The 14,882-nt window shown below is 37.3% G+C and overlaps 1 pseudogene; it reads left to right on the top strand.

The window, feature by feature from the left end:
* The first annotated feature begins 565 nt into the window (after positions 1–565).
* LOC121409984 lies at positions 566–14,678 on the top strand (annotated as a pseudogene).
* Positions 14,679–14,882: the final 204 nt, after the last annotated feature.

Raw genomic sequence — 14,882 nt, 5'->3', positions numbered from 1 at the left:
ATCCATAATATTTATTTTCCGGGGGGGGGGGGGGAGTCACTCTCAACATGAACTGCTACCCACCCGTGTCTGACAACCTCAGAAATGCACCCTTGGTAACTTGATATTATGGACAAAAACTTGGGGCTTATTCAAATGATTACTGATTCATATATTGCTCAGTGATGATGTGTAGGCCTAATATATTGAAATCACCCAGCCATGACGAGCTAGCTATAGATTTTGTGTTGATTCATTTAAACTGCAATATCCCCCTTCCATGTTAGCTACTACTGTAACACAGGCTAACAACTTGCCTTGCATCTAGAGCAACCTTCTTTTCGGGGGGGGGGGGGAGGAGGTGATGTCACTGTGATCATCTGAAAATTAATAATGCCAAATAATTATGGCCATATTTAAATTTTTCATTGACAATGATTAATAAATGTTAGCTGTCCTAGTTTCTTTATTTTTGTTGCACGAGAATGATGAGATGCTTTATATGAATTGTTTATGCCTATTGCCTTGCATGAATTAATACAGTATCAATTTCTTATTGTGTCACAGATTTGCAAACATCATAAACATGGCCTATCTTCAACACGTTCGTCGTATCCGAAGATTGAGAGAGGTATGAATATATAAGTCAAAAGAGGTTTTATTTCATTGGTCAAATTAAATTTGTGTTCTGTACTACCAAGGGCCTTTTCACATGTTAATCTTGAATCATCATTGTAATGATTGCTGTTGTAATTGTGATTAGCGTTCATGATTCTATTCATGTTCTAGTTTCATGCGTCCTAAATCTTCGTTAGCCTTGTAAAAGGGCGGTTACATGTAATATTAATCCTCTTGATCATATCAAACCATTGCGTCCCTTGGTTGCAATGAAAAAATTTTGAGACAATTATTTTTTTTTTATAAATGAACATTGAATAAAGATCAAGTCCACCCCAGAAGAATGTTGATTTGAATAAATGGAGAAAAATCAAATTAGCATTATGCTTAAAATTCATCAAAATTGGATGTGATTATAAAATAAGATTAAGGAAGTTACAGTATGGTCTTTTAGAGTTTCGCTTATTTTTCACAAATAGTGATATGCACAACTCAGTTACATGACACAGTCGAAATGCCCCTCACTATTCATTTTGTTTTTGTTCACCTGCACTAATTCTCTTTAAAGGACAAGTAAACCCCAACAAAAACTTGATTTGAATAAAAAGAAAGAAATTCAGCAAGCATAGCGCTGAAAATTTCATGAAAATCTGAAGTAAAATAAGAGTTATGGCATTTTAACCCTATCTAGTCCTGGGTATTTTGAGAGTTCATATGGCCGGGGGGGGGCCTCCCAGGCCTGGGAGGCCCCCCCCCCCCCTAAGATATCGACCACACGATCGCGCCGAAAATTGGCACGCGGGTTGCCTTGTTTGTTTTGCATCACTTTATTGTATGAAAAGCAATAAAGGAACAGTGTAAGAATGACAAAAATACATATACATTTACAGAGTAAAAGAGAGCCCAGGACATGGTCACATTACTGACGCAAGCAGGGCAGATTAACATAATGTTACAGTTATATATAGTTAAACTACCAAATAAGATGGAACATTCGGTGAAAGTATAATAAACTGTTAATCATCAAATTAATTTGTAATTAAAGTAATTATAGGCCTGTAGACAAAATCATTTTAGATAAAAACCAAACATTGAGAAAAAAAAAAGACCATGACGTATGTGGACTCATGCATTAGCATGAATTACACTGTGAATTGATGTGTACAACTTTACGCTATGTACGCAGAGGAATCTGATTTTCCCATTGGACGTTATTTTTTGAGTAGTATATTACGAAAGATGATGTCACTGCCAATTTAGAAAGGTTGTCTCTGAAAATTTTGTAAGGGGTTGGTTTGCCAAATTCATTTAAAAGCATTTTAAGTCGTTTTGTGTTATCCGGAGTAATGTAGCCTCTTGATCCCACCTCAATTGGAAAGTATTTTACTGAGTAGCTGTTGGATTCAATGTCAGAAATGAGTGGGGCGTATTTTCTTTCTTTATATTCATGTGTTTTTTCTGTATTGGTTTCAAAAGGGACCGAAAGTTCCAGTATCACTAGTTTCTTTTCATTTTTCCACAATGCACATATATCAGGGATCAGATTCGTCTGCGTACATTGCAACGGGACGGTAGATATCCCCTGTTTTTTGGATTCTGACTTGAGGTCGGATGTAATATCTACCTCCTGATTTGATGTACCTTTCCGCAATGTTTCCAATATGTACAAAAGAATATTGTCATGCCGCCATGTATAACGACCTTCGTCAAGGGCAACGGGACATGCGTTAAGAACGTGGTGAACCGTTTCCCGGTTATTACATCTATTACATTTCGCTGATGTCACCTTCCCCCATCTTACAAGGTTTGCATTGGTATTCAAAGTGTGTGAGAGAGAATTCATGAGAAAGCGAGCTACTTTATGTGGGAGATTATAAATTATGCTTTTCCAGTCGACTGACTTTTCTTGAAGGGTAGCAAGTTTGAAAAACTCGCCTTGAACAGAGAGTGACTGAACATGTGAAAGCCACGATTCTTGTCTCTCTTTCATGAAATAATCTTTGATTTTGTGTTTGAGTTTGGGGAAAGTGACATCAGCTTGTTGTACTTGTGAATATACTCTATCGCTGTTCACTGTACTTGATTTTAATCTACAAGATTTTACGAAGTAATTTATTTCATGCAAATCACTATTAAGTGATTATGCTAATTTATGCGTAATTAGTATGCAAAATCATACTTTTTCCTGTTACTCCCTAAATAAAGCTCCAAATGTACTAACTTTTGGTATAAAAAAATTTTGTGGTGTTCTTAGCAGGCGTACATGAAAAAAATTGCTATATAAAATGTATTTCATTGTTTTTTCAACCTTTTGTTTTTCATTGTTTTTTCAATGAAAATTGTTGGGGACTCTTCTGTGATCATAAAAAACATGAAACGAATACATTTAGACCAGCAAAACTAAATATAATCATACATTTATGAATTTTGTTTGAAAACACAATTTGCATTGACTTTGTACACGAAATCACGTTTTTGAGCAATTTTTGGTCTGACATGCACTTACATAATGTTGCGTAAATTCGGAACCACTTACCCGGGTGACGCAAAATTGGTATCCAAAGTTGCGCAAGACTTGAAAGTAAAAAGGCAGCGTGCAGCACAGTCAGAAAATTTTGTGCAGCGAAAATATTGCGCGATTCTTTGAGGGGGGCCCCTGAGGCCCCTCCCCCGGCCTAGATAGGGTTAAAGTTTCCCTGTCATTTCACAAAACCGTTATATGCACATATCGGTCGGTATGCAAATGAGGAACTGATGACATCACTCACTATTTCTTTTGTATTTTATTATATGAAATATGAAATATTTTGATTTTCTCGTCATTGTCATGTGAAATGAATTTTCATTCCTCCCTGAACACGTGGAATTCCATTATTTTAACAATTTTATGATTCAGGCAAGGAGGTCCTAATCGTCAAATTCGTAAAAATTAAAATATTGTTTAATTCAAACTATACAAATATATATATGAGTGACATCATCGACTCTCTCATTTGGACGTAACTGGCTCGTTCATATAAATATTTTGTTAAAAATAAGCGAAATTTTGAAATGTCGTAAATTTCTTATTTCATATCCAATTTTTATGAAATTTTCAGCGTCGTGCTTGTCTGACTTTTCTCTCTTGATTCAAATCAACATTTTTTCTGAGGTGGACTTGACCTTTTAGAACTTCCCGATACCCTGATTTATTCTGGTCCAAGTTTGGAATTCATTGGCAATCTAGATCTATGAACTCATGTATTAACATTATTTGAAAAAAATTAAAGATATTGCTATAACATGCAACTTTCCCCTATATGTACACAGAATCCAGAAGGGAGACCACAAAGAGGTCCACGGGACCTGAAGGACCCTTTTGAATTGTATGATGAAGAAGCATTCAGGATCAGATATCGGTTTTCCAAGGAGAGCGTCATCTACATTATCAACATGCTTGAAGCAGACTTGAAGAGGAACACAGAGAGGAACAATCCTCTACCTGTCAGTCTACAGGTTTTGACAGTTCTACGATTTTATGCCGTTGGTGAGTAATTGATGTACCATTGTTATTAATAACACCAAAAATGTATCTTTTCTGAGGAAATAAAGATTGCTGTCCTATGTATATTTTAAATGTTAATAAATCTTCCATTGATTTGAAATTGACAGAAAGTGCCTTCTGACCAGTTGTGAAATAATGAGGCTTTACAAAGGCTACACTTATCTTGTAATTATATTTACTTCAGGTAAAAATGTGAAGTTTGGTCATAATGACATGGGCTTCACTTTGTCTCGTCTTTCCGTTAATGCCCACAATCTTTATATTGATTATTATGGCATATGAACACCAAGATTGACTTGAATTTTTGCCGGGACCGGCAGATGCAATGCGCCAGGTAAACACCCCACTCTTTGAGGAATAATGTACTGTTTTTAATGTGCATAGGTTGAGACTCTCCTATACACGGTACCAACATTTGCGTCCTTTACGATGGAATGTTTTCCAACTGCATTCACACCTGCACTGAATAGAGTGGTGAGGCCCGCTAACACACAACGCTATAGTATAAGTATAAGATTTTTTGTGATAATTAGTTCTTAGATTTTGAATAACTTTTAAATAGGGCTATTAAATTGCTCAAACTGTGATCTTAAAGTCAATATAAGGATTAGTATTATTATTATTGCCGTTGACATTAACTATTTTTAGAGTAGTTTCATTTAGTTTGTTTTCCAAATGACGATTTGATCTCATTTCTTTTTAACATAGGATCTTTCCAGAGGATGCATGGTGATGAGGCAACAGTATCACAGTCATCTGTCAGTAGAATGGTCAAAGATGTGTCAGAAGCTATTGCAAGAAGGAAGAGGCAATTCATGACCTTTCCTGCAACGAGAGAAGAAGTTGAAACAACCCAGCAGCAATTTTACGACTAATGCAGATTTCCAGGGGTCATTGGTGCAATTGATGGGACCCATGTTTACATCCAGAGTCGTGGTGGTGAAGAAGCCTTGTACTTTTTGAACAGGAAGAATAGATATTCCGTCAATGGGTTGAGTGCGCCTGGTGGATGCCTTCCCACAGAGCTCTTAGTTTCTATCTTAATTTGTATTGTTCAAGCATATGTTTCATCTTTATTGCTATTTGATGTCCTTGTGTACGACTCCAGGAACCTACTAGACAAATTTTGTCTCATTTCTTGCTATATTTTTCGTATATTTGCTATTTTTGATTTCACCACTGCATTACTGTGTTGTAAGTAAGTAGCCATCTTCACATGCATGTTGACCATTTCTTGTACTGCATAGGGTACAGTGTACGGCTGTGCGCACTTTCACAATGAAATTGGCTAGGCTGACAGCCTTAGCATCTATTGTTTCCATTTGTATTGTGTCTTTCACAACTGAACTTGTTCATTATACTACTGGTACATGTACATGTACATGTAATGCTGTTAAACCTGATCCAAATGGAAAGCACAAATATGTTGGTATACCCATTCAGCGGTATGCTAATTCTCTTTCTAGATTTCGCATTTTGCTACTGATCTCGGGAGACATCAACCCTAACCCTGGGCCTTCTAGTGGATCCAACCTTTCAGCTGATACTTTAACTTCACATTTTACATATGATAGTCAGACACTTCATGCCCTTAATATAAGGGATAGTTGTTCCACGAGAAGATGGCGAGAAGATAATCCCATTGTATGGGACCGGTTGGTGTCTCTCGGGATCAGTAGACTTTGTCGAAGGCGGAGGACCCATCGGGGCAAGAGAGGAGGACGATGCCTCTTAAAGGGGCATCTTAAATTTGCCAGCATTAATTCCCGGTCACTACGTAATAAAGCTACTATTCTTCAAGATTTTGTTATAGATCACAAATTAGATTTTGTCTGTGTTAGTGAGACATGGCTGACTTCAGATGACGATGCGGTCATAGGTGACCTGTGTCCTGACTCCTACACATTCAAGCATTGTCCAAGGGTCTCTGGGCGTGGCGGTGGAGTGGCTTTTCTTTACAAGAACAGTCTCAACGTTGTCACAAAGCCGCATGAAAATTTCAACAGTTTTGAATGTCTATCCGTAACCATCTCCAACAATGTTAATTGCATGGACATCTCTGTAATCTACAGGCCTCCTGGTGGACATAGCTTTTCCAGATTCCTAGATGAATTCTCTGGTTTCCTGGATAGAAGCATATATCGAACTCCACATTTTATCATCACTGGCGACCTGAACATTCACCTAGACAATAACTCTTCACCCAACACACATAAGTTTAATGATCTAATTAGCGGTCACGCCATCTCTCAACTAGTTGATACTCCAACACACGACAGAGGTCACATCCTTGATGTTGTCATGGTTAGGGACTCTGATGATCGAGCTCTCTTATCGAAGCCTCGAGTCATACCTGGCATCTCAGACCACTCTGCCATCTTATGGAAGGTCAACTTTCCCAAACCGAGTCGGTCCCAGTCCACTATAATCAGTCGCAACATCAACAACATCGACAGGGTGACTTTTGCGAACGACATCACTAAATGTGACATCATTGCTCCTGGGACAGAGAGTGCAGATTTTTGTGTCGACACCGCTGTACATCGTTATAACTCTGAACTGGGAAGGATTCTTGATATTCATGCACCCCCGAATGAAAGGAAAGTCCGGATTCATGTTGACTCTCCATGGTATAATGACAACATCCGCTCTCAGAAGAAAAAACGAAGAAGGCTGGAGAGGCAATGGCGACAGTCTTCACTTCATATCCACCGGGAACTCTTCTCTGCCCAGCGTGACCTTGTCAATTCCCTTGTGAAGAGGGCAAAGCGTTCCTATTATGTGGCTATCATTGAAGACTGTCACGACGACTCTAAAAAAACTTTTTTCTGTGGCTAATCGGCTGCTGAATCGTCGACAATCATCACCTCTTCCTTCCCACTCTGACAGCTCGCAAATGGCATCTACTTTCCTTCACTTCTTCCAGACCAAAGTCAAGATGATCTGCGATAGCTTAGCACCAGATGAGTCTCCACACAGCCAACTCACTTCCTCCTCCTTTGACACTATCCAACCTACCACTCCTGACGAGATCATGTTACTTTTACGTAAACTTCCTTCCAAGTCATGTCAGTCAGATCCCATTCCCACTAGATTACTTAAGGATTGTTCCCCTTCTGTTGCTCCAATTCTCTCACATCTAATTAATATGAGTATAGAACAGGCATACGTTCCTCCCTCTCTGAAAGTTGCTCTCATTACCCCACTGTTAAAAAAACCCTCCCTGGACCAAAACTCCCTCCAAAACTACCGCCCAGTTTCAAACTTACCATTTTTGTTCAAGATTCTTGAAAGGATTGTGTTCTCTCAATTGTCCGAATACCTTTCAGATAATGATTTGCTCGATCCTTTCCAGTCAGGTTATAGGTCTAATCATAGTGTAGAAACACTACTTCTTGACACGTCTAATTATATCTTACAAAGTATGGATAAAGGGAACACCACAGCTCTTTTGCTGTTAGATTTGTCCTCTGCCTTCGACACGGTAAACCACACTATCCTTTTGAACACACTTAGTTCACTCGGTGTTAAGGGTGAGGCTTACAAGTGGTTTCAGTCTTATCTGTCATTTCACTCTCAGATTGTTTGTATCAACGGTTATAAATCTGATGCTTTGCCTCTCTCTTGTGGAGTACCACAGGGTTCTGTGGGCGGGCCAACTCTCTTTTCGATTTATTTATCCGGATTGCGACAAGTTCTGTTGAAACATAACATAAAATACCATATTTATGCAGACGACATCCAACTCATGATTTCTTTTAATTCGAATCAACAAGCTGCAGAAAGTTCCATCCATCGTCTTGAATGTTGCATGGTTGATGTTCACAACTGGCTGACTTCTCACTCTCTTAAGTTGAATCCAACCAAATGTGAATTTCTTCTTTTTGGCTCCAAAGTACAGCTTAGTAAAATCCACATCGACTCCATTTCATTTTCTGGTCTCACTGTAAATTTGTCAAGTTCTTGTCGCAATCTGGGTATAGTTTTTGATTCTCACATGACAATGTCAAATCACATTTCTTTTATTTGTAGATCAGTTCGCTACCAATTGCGAAATATTGGTTTTATAAGGAATTACTTGTCTCGACCGGCCACAGAAAAATTGGTTCACGCTTTAATTTCGTCCCGTCTTGATTTTGGAAATTCCCTATTGTTTAATTTACCCCAGAATCAGTTAGTGAAAGTTCAGAAACTTCAAAATGCTGCCGCTCGCATCGTTTCTCTATCCACCAGGCGCACTCACATTACTCCTATTTTAAGATCCTTACATTGGCTCCCTGTAAAACAGCGTATTATGTTCAAGATTTTGTTGTTAACTTTCCATTGTGTTCATGGCTCATCTCCCCAGTACCTTATTTCACTGATCAAAAGTTATACCCCTTCAAGATCCTTACGTTCCTCCCTTTCCAATTCTCTTGTTACCCCCAAAGTTTCCAAAACTTGGGGTGAAAGATCATTTGTTTACTCATCCTCAAAACTATGGAACAGCCTCCCTCATAACATCAAACAGTGCTTGACTTCTGAAACTTTCAAAAATTACCTCAAAACATTTCTGTTCAATTCTTCTTAATTTCTTTTATAATTTCCTAAAAAGCGCCTTGAGCACTCTACAGAGTGGATTTGGCGCGATATAAGTCTTAATTATTATTATTATTATTATTATTATTATTATTATTATTAAGTAAATTTGTATTTCCCATCCGAAATTCCAACTTTTGGGGAAAATCAAATTAATTTTCAACCAAATAGTTCCAGAATTATGTGAATAATGCAATATCATTTAGGCCAGCTCAATTACTTTTTTTGAAGCTCGAAAAATCTGGACTGCTCCACTGTCAACACATGAACGAGCTAAATATTGTGGTGGGAGGGAAGGGGGGGGGGGCGAGGATGAATAGCACCCTGAAACGCTTAAAATATGAAACCTTTGAATAGCCAAGAGTTGTTCGAAATTAACAGAAGAAATAGAAATGCCAACATGCTACACAATGTATTATAAAAAATGATTAATGGCTTCCTCAAATGAATGTTTGTTAAATATGTATCTGCATTCGTTATTGAGATTAATGTTTAAAAGTAAACCGGGCATGGTGATCAGTGGTAGAGCGTAGGCGTCATGAATGCGAGGTCGTGGGTTTAATTCTCAGCCGAGTCATACAAAAAAATGTCCACACATGTACATAGTCTTTTTGCCAGTCATTAATGAATACATCAAAAATACAATGAATAAGAACACCATCTGTTTGATCCTCCATAATAGGGTTATCGAATGCTAGATTACACAAAATCCAAGGAAATCAATAAGCATTTAAATTTCAAATACAGTCGGGTTTTTGTATTCCCTTCGCTGTAAAATTATTAACCTAACATGTAATTCCAGGTTAATAGTTGATCAAACTTTTTTTTATGTATTTATTTTTCCCCTTTTTTTTGTACCGACTCCCACACACCACTCTGCAAGGTTCTGGATGCCACAAGTGAATGCTACCATTTGAGAATCCCTGATTTAGGCCATATACATGTTTCAACACTAGATTGCAATTCTTGAATAGATTATTATAGATGTCATCTATCCATACCTTTCATTTCAATATTGCAAATGGGATATTACAAAAATTACATTGTCAATGATTATGAAATGGTCATTTAAAATTTTTAATGTTTGGTCTTTGTTGAGATTTTACATATCAGTTAAAGAATGTAAGTGCAAGGAGACTGACTATTATTTGCCAAGGCTCATTTAAATTCCTATGTAGGGAGGTAACTGCAGGCAGTTGAGTCAGATGACACATTCGGAATAATATGTTGCAATAATCAGGAAAGGAAGTGCAGTTAAATTTCCTGCGAAGCTTGAAGTTCAATGTACATGTAAATGTGTGATTCACATACTTTTTCAAATTTTATAGGTAGTTTGTGATCTTGCTGGGAAAATAACAAGTATTGTGGCAAGGTGGCCTGGCAGCACTCATGATTCCCGGATTTTCAATGAGAGCTCACTGAAGGAACAGCTGGAGGCAAGGGCAGATGGTGCTGAGTGGCTTCTTGGAGATAGTGGGTATGTACAGTGGTCATTAAGTGTATCCCTTTCTTAAAGGAACCTACACCAAAATATCTAGTTTAATTGTTGTAATCTCAATGACTATGGAATCTGAATCTGAACTAATGAAACTTTATTATTGAGATGCTACAGGCACCCAAACTGTGGCACCCCCCCCCCCCCCCAATTTATTAATCTTGTAATTTATATCCAATTATAATATTTTTTTTATTTTTTAATATTCCTACTCCAATAAAAAGAACCGACTTCATCAGCATAGTTTTCTTTGACGGAAGGGGGGAGGGGGGATAAGATATTAATGTGGTTTACTGAGAAAGGACAATAATTTTATCATTAATTCATTACTACAATAAAGTAGAATTAATTTGACCATTTTAGATTGAATTTATAAGGTTTGAACTTCAGATTTGGTTCTCTTATTACTTTGTATTTGTGCAAACAGCTGTGGCAAGAATAAGAAATGGATCATAATTTTCAAATTTTACTGTATTGCTTTGAAAAAATCGCGTAGAGAATTTAATAATTAGTGTGTCCAATTCCCTACTTAAATATAATAGAGACTTACATGTCCTTTTTTTTCCTTCAATTTCCATTTCAGGTACCCATGTCTTCCCTATCTCATGACCCCTCTCCTGAATCCTCAGAGACGGCCACAGGTACCTTATAATGCTGCCCATAAAAGAGGGCGTTGTATTATTGAGCGGACCTTTGGTCGTTTGAAGAGGAGGTTCCCTTGTCTCAATTATCTCCGCTTGAAGGTGGACACTACATTCGCAATCATAGTGTTCTGCTCGGTCTTGTGGAATATCTCTCTTGACCGGCGCGAGCCAGATATTCCAGGGCCCGTATTCCATAAACGAGATAAGATTTTTGCTTAAGTCTTAGCAATTTGTCTTAGCATTTTGCTTGTCTAAGAAATCTTCCCTAACGATATTTTATAAACTTTAAGACATTTGTCTCAAGTCAGGCGATATGGCTAAGCCAAAGTCTCAAATTCTGTGACCTTCAGTGACCTTCTTAATAATAAATTGCTGCAGAGGTGACTGCAACAAACTTGCAAAAATGTCACAGAAGTTGTTTTTTCTTAAAAAATTTGATTTTATTGAAACTAATTACAACTATTGTAGTAAGAGAAAAGCATTCATCACCCATATATGGTAAGAATTTTTGATTCAAATTATCTATATTTTTGTTAATTACCAAAACATTTCAATCCCAAACCGAGTGACTTGCACTGTTTTTTGTGTATCAGTCCCGTTTATTACTTTTCATGTATTGTTTGTAAAAATATAAATTGAAATATTCCTCTCGACATCTCTACTCTTAACCTCAGTTTAAGTAGACCTAGGCCCCCTTAGAGAAAACCTTTTGAGACTAGTCTTGGGCCTAACATTAGGCCTAGATCTAGCCTAGGCCCAAAATCTATAATATCCGTCTGTTTGGAGGAGAATTGAACATTATTTTGACTTTTTTTATTTTCATGAGACATGAAGGCTGCAAAATGTAACTTTGTTAGACTCTAGAGTCTAGTCTAGTGCCATAGCATAGACATAGTGGAGCAACCGACACTGAAGCTACATAAAGTACATAAAAACCTAGGCCTATCAGTATTGGTCTAAGCCTAGAACAACATTCAGGACTTAGCCTGGCTAAGCCTTACTTAGGACAGGGATAGATTTACATGCAGGACTAGAAATAAGTAGAATAGATTTGACTAGGTAAAGTTAGAACAAAAGCTTCATTTCAGTCTCCGATTTTTTTTTTGCTAAACTAACGTTACGACTACGTCTACGAATACGACACTCGACAGTCTAATTGTAACATTACTTTGGCCTAGACCTTAATCTCACCAATGTGATATGACAGTATATGTCAGAAACTTTTAAATAACTCCCAGAAACGACGGTTATTCATGTCTACAGTGCTAGAGTACCCATCGCTATACATTGCTTGCCAAAACTTAGATCTAGTCCTGACCTAGGCCTATATATCTATATGTAGGCCTAGATTTGGAGGAGTTTCTATTTTATACATTTTGGGGAGTTTGTTTAGATCTAAGGTTTCTAGAAAACAGGCCTGAAATAAAACCTAGACCAACAGCTCAGACTAGACTGGGGCCTAGATTTATATAAATTTACTAGATCTAGGTGGCCTAGCCTAGTATTACTAGGCCTAGTATAGCTATGCTTTCTTCTATTCATTCTAGATTCTATTTCTAGCCTAGCCGGTAGCCCTAACGCTAGGACTGGCTGATCTAGTCTACTGTTTGATCTAGAATCTCTAACGTAGATCTAGGCCTAGATCTAGACTAAATGACTAAGACTAGTAAAAGTTACACCCTATCTAGATCTAGAAGTACAACTAACTATATAAATCTAGGTGTAGGCCTACATAGTATTAGGTCGAGATCTAAAGTGGAGACTTGTAGACTCTATCAAAATATAGATTCTAGTTCTAAAAAAAGTAAATGTAGGCTAGTCTAGATCTATTCATCTAACATTAGGCCTGAAAAGGGAAGTGAGCTAGGGATCTAGCATTGGATTATTTCTAGGACTAAAGGATCTTGATTTAGGCCTACATCTAAAGCTAGGGGCTGTAGTTTGAGATCTAGAGGCCTAGCCCCCCCCCCCCCTAAAATTAAAAGCTAGAACTAAGCCCACAGCTACATGTAGTTCTCCATGTAGCCAAACAAAATTTAGACATTGACCATTGTCTTAATCTTATTTTGGCGTAGTGCGTAGATGTTTGCAGTTACATGTACCAATACAAACACATGTTTTGATGAATGAGAAAATGTGTCTTGCAGATTATTTTAGCGCAAAACCTGCATTCCATGAGCATACAGGCCAATGTCATAAAATAAGAAGTAGTTTAATCCACATCATGCTGTTTAAACATTTATTGATTTGATATGCTGTTACCATGGAAACACATTTTTCAATATAGACTATGTCTTACAGATCTAGTCTCAAAATCAATGTGTGAGCCAACTTTTATAAGAATTGGTTGAAAACTAAAAAGCGGTTCAAACCACAAGTTTCACCTAATTTCATTATATTATATGTTGTTACCATGGCAACACAACTTTTGATACAGTCAAAAATATGTCTTAGACATCTTCAAGACTAATGTGTATGCCAAATTTTAGGAGAATAGACCAGTTGAAAACTGATGAAGTAATTCAATCACAAGATTTTCATTTATTTTTTGGTATTTTTTTTTTGTTACCATGGCAACACAATTTTTTATATAGGCATAAAATATGTTTTGCACATCTTCACATCAAGACTAATGTTTGTGCCACATTTAATGAAAATTGGTTAAAAACTGAGGAAGTAGTTGGAACAGCAAGATTTATACATAATTTTTGCCAATATATACCGTTACCATGGCAACACAATTTCCGACACATGCATAAATGTGTCTTGCACATCTTTTCCTCAAATCCAATGTGTGAGCCAACTTTCATGAGAATTGGTGGAAAATTAATGAAGTATTTTAAACAGCAAAATTTTGGCCATAATATATTGTTACCATGGCAACACAATTTCTGAAAATAAAAACATCTTCCATCTCCTTACCTTAAGACCAATGTGTGTTCAAAATTTTATGAAAATCGGTTTAAAAAATGAGGCAGGAGCTCGAAATGCAATATAGGTATAAATTCTAAAATTATGTTGTCTGAATTACCTTGAAACTAATACAATTAAGACAACTCACAGCTGTCTTAAAGTTAGGGCTAAATTCTTAGCCATGTTGTATTTATGAAATACAGTAGCTGCAGTTTTAAGAAAAGTTACTTAGCCATTCACCCTATATCTGTCTTAGTTGCGCAAAACCTCTGAGCCAAATTCTAAGACAAAATTCTTAGCCAATTCTTTATGGAATACGCATTTTGGCTAAGAATTTTATCTTAGACAGAAAATAAGACAAAATGCTTAGATTTTTTGACTTAAGCATGCTTATCTCGTGTATGGAATACGGGCCCAGGACCCGAGCCTGAGGAAATGCCTCCACTTGTCCACCTTCCTCCTGGCCTCCACGACGCTGTCGCAGGAAGGCTCAGGAGAGAGCAGATAATTGAGGATCACTTTAATCGTTAAGGCATGTCTGTGTATGTATATACATATAGAAGGTAATTTTTCTTTTACCTGCATAGCAGAGCGAGACTAAAAGCGCTGCTTTTATGATCTGACAACGGCGGCTTTGTCAACATTAAAATCTTATCCAAGGTTAATTTTTGGTAATGTCATAACTATGAAAGTACATGAAACAGACATGAGAGGAATGAAAGATCACTTATTGTTTTGCACAAGTCTTAGGTCATAAGATCAACGTGAAAAAAGGTAATTTTGGGTCAACGAACATAGCATTTTATTGTCTTATGAGTGTTCTCTTTTTTGAGTACATTTAATAGTTTTTGTCTCGCTCACCAGAGGTGAAGGCGAGACTTAGGGATCCAAATGTCGTCCGTCCGTCACAAATCTAATGACACATAACTCCACAACCGTAAGTCGCTTTTCAACCAAACTTGGATGGTAGATGGACTTGGGGGACCTGCATGTTATGCTGCAGTTGGAGGTCACATGGTAAGGTCAAAGGTCATTTTCAGGTCAACGTTAAAGTTTACATGCAAGACTCTTATGACACCTAACTCTGCAACCGTAAGTCACTTTTCAACCA

The sequence above is a fragment of the Lytechinus variegatus genome, chromosome 1 (assembly GCF_018143015.1).
Source record: "Lytechinus variegatus isolate NC3 chromosome 1, Lvar_3.0, whole genome shotgun sequence".
NCBI lineage: Eukaryota > Metazoa > Echinodermata > Echinoidea > Temnopleuroida > Toxopneustidae > Lytechinus > Lytechinus variegatus.
This window is presented reverse-complemented; position numbering and strand designations above follow the sequence as displayed.